General features: G+C 36.9%; 1 protein-coding gene across 1 annotated transcript in view; it reads right to left on the reverse strand.

Annotated features, from left to right (window-relative positions):
• The window catches only part of LOC134248325 (neuroglian-like), a 63,225-nt gene that overhangs the window by 50,477 nt on the left and 7,748 nt on the right, over window positions 1-5,000 (reverse strand). The window lies entirely within an intron of this gene.

Below are 5,000 nucleotides of genomic sequence, written 5' to 3' on the forward strand. Positions count from 1 at the left end.
ACTCAAAACTCATTAATTTTTCTCTAATTTGACATGCAATTTTCTGTTACCAAAATTCTTCTTGACCAGTGCTTGATAATTACACTCATGGGAGAGGTAGGATTTCTTTAACATACACAATATTTGCTGTCAAGTATATGCTTTAAAAAAAAAAAGTATTTTCTTGATTTAACACTTTCTTAATAAGGACAGTGCAATACTCTTACATTATTTGGGATGTGTAAATGAATAGTAAAAAGACACATTTTTTTTTTAAATTTCATTTAAATCAAAGGTCACAGTGACCTTGAAATAGGTCGCGACACACCTTCTACCTAAGATGCATAAACTGGCCAAGTTTGATGATTGTAAGTCTTATAGTTTTCTAGTTATGGGCCGGAAAGGATTTTTCCATATTTGGCTATATCTTCTTTTAAAGGGAGATACTTTTTGTGCGCGACACACCTTCTACCCAAGATGTGCAGATGACAAAGTTTGATAATCCTAGGCCTAATAGTATAAAAGTTATGCCGGAAACGAAAAGCTAACAGGACAGGGTCAACGGACGGACACGAAGCCTATAACATAATACGTCCCGTCTTAAGACGGGCGTATAAAAAGCTCCGTCTTCCCTGAACTCCTCTTACATTTTACTCAGTAGCCTAATCATCTTTTGGGAGATGGTTGGTGGGGTCATGTAGATGTGCAGTAAGGTTTTGGAATTTCAATTTTGCCCCGGGGGGCAAATGGGGGTCGAAAAATGACGTTTTTTGTCCAAAAAGCCCCGTCTTCCCTGAACTCCTTCTACATTTTACTCAGTAGCCTAACCAGCTGTTGGGAGATGGTTGGTGGGGTCATGTAGATGTGCAGTAAGCTTTTGGAATTTTGATTTTGCCCCCGGGGGTCAAATGAGGGTCGAAAAATGACGTTTTTTAAGCAAAAAGCTCCGTCTTCCCTGAACTCCTCTTACATTTTACTCAGTAGCCTAACCAGCTTTTGGGAGATGGTTGGTGGGGTCATGTAGATGTGCAGTAAGGTTTTGGAATTTCGATTTTGCCCCGGGGGGTCAAATGGGGGTCGAAAAATGACGTTTTTTGTCCAAAAAGCCCCGTCTTCCCTGAACTCCTTCTACATTTTACTCAGTAGCCTAACCAGCTGTTGGGAGATGGTTGGTGGGGTCATGTAGATGTGCAGTAAGCTTTCAGAATTTTGATTTTGCCCCAGGGAGTCAAATGGGGGTCGAAAAATGACGTTTTTTAAGCAAAAAGCTCTGTCTTCCCTGAACTCCTTTTACATTTTACTCAGTAGCCTAATCATCTTTTGGGAGATGGTTGGTGGGGTCATGTAGATGTGCAGTAAGGTTTTGGAATTTCGATTTTGCCCCGGGGGGTCAAATGGGGGTCGAAAAATGACGTTTTTTGTCCAAAAAGCCCCGTCTTCCCTGAACTCCTTCTACATTTTACTCAGTAGCCTAACCAGCTTTTGGGAGATGGTTGGTGGGGTCTTGTAGATGTGCAGTAAGGTTTTGGAATTTTGATTTTGCCCTGGGGGATCAAATGGGGGTTGAAAAATGACGTTTTTTATGCAAAAAGCCCAGTCTTCCCTGAAAGCAATTAATTTTTTTAAGGAAATTAGGTCAAACTTCAAGATCATGGGTAATGAAAATCATAGTGTATGTAGAATGGTATTGTCCCATTTAATACTAATACACATGTTTAATATAATAGTCCTATCTCTTCTCATTCAAAATATATGACCATGATGACCAAGGTTAAATTTATTGTGACAGATGGGCAGATTGACAAAGAAATGAGATTTAATGTACCCTACCTTTAGCAAAAATGGGGACAATAAATGTCTTTGCTGTTCTTGAGAAGAAGATTTATGTTGGAACAAGATGTGTTTGTGAAACACTACGCGCCCGGCGGCAACAAAGTTAAAAAAATCTTCTTTTAGCATATTGATCACAGTCAAGGTCACAAGGTCATTGACCATGGTGTCATTCGAAAGAACTTAATCAGTGGAGTATGCGTACTAAATATGAAGTCCCTATCTCCTATGGTTCAAAAACTGTGGCAAAATTGTAAAGAGCTATTTTTAGCATATCCGTCACAGTCAAGGTCACAAGATCATTGACCTTGCCATCGTTTGAAAGGACTTTATCGGTGGAGTATGCATACCAAATATGAAGTCCCTATCTCCTATGGTTCAAAAGTTATGACAAACAGTGGAAAAAGCTATTTTTAGAATATGGGTCACAGTCAAGGTCACAAAGTCATTGACCATGGTGTCATTCGAAAGAACTTAATCAGTGGAGTATGCGTACTAAATATGAAGTCCCTATCTCCTATGGTTCAAAAACTGTGGCAAAAAGTGTAAAGAGCTATTTTTAGCATATCCGTCACAGTCAAGGTCACAAGATCATTGACCTTGCCGTCGTTTGAAAGGACTTTATCAGTGGAGTCCCTATCTCCTATGGTTCAAAAGTTATGACAAACAGTGGAAAAAGCAAATATCAAGGTCACAAGATCATTGACCTTGATGTCTCCTATGGCATACCAAATATGAAGTCTAAAAGTTATGACAAACAGTGGAAAAAGCTATTTTTAGCATATAAGTCTTAGTCAAGGTCACAAGGTCATTGACCTTGAAGTCATTTGAAAGGACTTTATTAGTGGAGTATGCTTACCAAATATGAAGTCTCTATCCCTTATTGTTCAAAAGTTATGGCCAAGGTTAAAGTTGACAAACAGACAAACAGATAAACAGACAAACAGACAAACAGACAGGACAAAAACAATATACGCCCGGGATCTATCGATCCGGGCGCTTAAAAAGTACCCTGCATATTTAAATGTAAATTGGTTGAAATTAGCCCAGTGGTTCTTAAGAAGTTAATGTGAAAAGTTTGCAGATAAACAGATGGACAACAGAAATCAGTACATTTCAGAAAACAGTATGCTTATAAATAGTTAATCAAGGTGCTTTGGGTAGCAAAATAAAGCTAAACTGGTATATCTAATTCATCCGCAGAGCTTAGTATATTTCAATATGCACAACCTTTTCAACTCTTATAATTATTTTTTAAAATTTACATCACCATGTCTCATTCAAGGGAGAACTAGAGAAATGACCAGATGTATATCTGTTGAATATAAAATATGTACATGTATTCTGTGTTTTTTTTTAGTAATTTGTTTGTTTGTTGTGACAGCAACTGTTATGGCAGCTTTTGGCAAAGGTTGAAGTTTCTCAAATGTAAGTCAAACTCCAAGGTCAAGGTCAAAGGGTCTAAATTGTTGGTATCAAAGGGAAAGTCTTGTCACAAGGAATACACATGTGAAAAAAGGGAGAAATCCCTAGAACTTCCTCACCTGTTCAAAAGTTATTGCCAAGGTTAAAGTTAAATTGGATTCAACTCTAAGGTCTAGGTCAAAAATAATTATACCTGTTGAAAGTTCACAATGATTACACATGTAAGAGCATGAAAGTCCTAGCACCACCTGTTCAAAACTTACGCCAAGTTCAAGGTATTTTTCTTGTAAAATTGGGTCAAACTCCAAGGTCAAGAGATCAAGAGGTCAAAATTGGTGGTACCCATTAAAAGGTTTTGCCAAAAGAAATTTACCTATGAAAAATTGAAGCCATGTGTATAGCTCAATCCACTTAAAAAATATGGGCAAGGTTAAAGTTTCCGTGGACAGACAAAAATACATAAACATAGGAAACAAAATATGTATAAATAGTCAAATGAAAAAATTTTCTACTATTATGGAGTCATAAGATCAATTGTCATTTCAGGTACAGGGAGTCAGTGGCTAGGGAGATCAGAACCCCCCCCCCCCCTGGAATTAGCAGTTATTTAAATAAGACTATATATGTACTGTAGAGAATAAAAATGACTTTGGACATCCTCCCCCTTAGAAAACAGGGACTCCACCATCATTGTTTTTATTATTTTTTATTTCCATCTCGGGAAATCTTGGGCTGATTTTTTTGACTGAGGTGTGACACCCCCCCCCCCCCCCCCTTTCTGAAAAAAAAATCGGGATCTGCGTCTGTTATATACTGAATGTCCGCAACGGGAGATAACTTGACAATGTGAAATTTGTCGACTGTGGCATGCGATGATCTTTGACCATGTTGACCCTTTTTGAACTTCAACCTAACCATTTGCATTTATTTATTTTTATGCAATCTATACTAAATCTTGTACTTACCGAATGTCATAGGTCGTGACAACGAATTCATGAAATATAATCAATCCATATAATCCAATTAAAACACAAATGATTTTAACTGACCACACTGCATCGTCAGCATACATGTGCTAAATAATCTCATTCGACAAACCTTTGCTGATTCCGTTGCCAGTATGAATTTGGCCGAGGTGTGCCGAGAGGTGATATCTATAAATATGATAATGGGTGACGCAAACCCAATGTGAATGTAGAAAATAAAACTGTTTAGTACAAGAACAAATTTCAAACTATCATAATTAACTAAACTATGTTTTTAAAAAAAATGTGAGAGTGAGAGAGAGAGTGTGTGTGTGGGGGGGGATAGGCATTGACAAATTAATCGGGTTGTATTTTCAATGGGTTTTTTTCCCGACCAAATACTAAAATCAGTTTGCACATTTTGATAAATTCATCAAAAACGCTTTGTACTAAAATAATATTTTATGTCGTTGAGAAAGTAAATTTAAAAAGTTCCAAATAATGGGAAAATTATTTATTTGAATAAGTAATTTACTTCAATCATTAATTAAATTCTGTTATTTCAGACTTGTTATGAATTAAGTATTTTAAAATACATATGTGAGGCTCAGAGTTGATATGGTCATCTGAAAATTTTATGTTCAATTTGACGAATACATGTACGGTGATAATTATAGAATTATTTTGACTTCTTCCTTGGAAAGTCCAATATGAATGAGTGTATATTTAGAGGCAAACACCATAGTGCGGGTATTACTGTCTCCTGACAGCATCTAGTTGAAATTGTCACTACATGCCTTA

This window comes from Saccostrea cucullata, unplaced genomic scaffold (genome assembly GCF_032062105.1).
Source record: "Saccostrea cucullata isolate Sc308-1 unplaced genomic scaffold, CSIRO_AGI_Scuc_v1 ctg7280, whole genome shotgun sequence".
NCBI classification, from domain to species: Eukaryota; Metazoa; Mollusca; class Bivalvia; order Ostreida; family Ostreidae; genus Saccostrea; species Saccostrea cuccullata.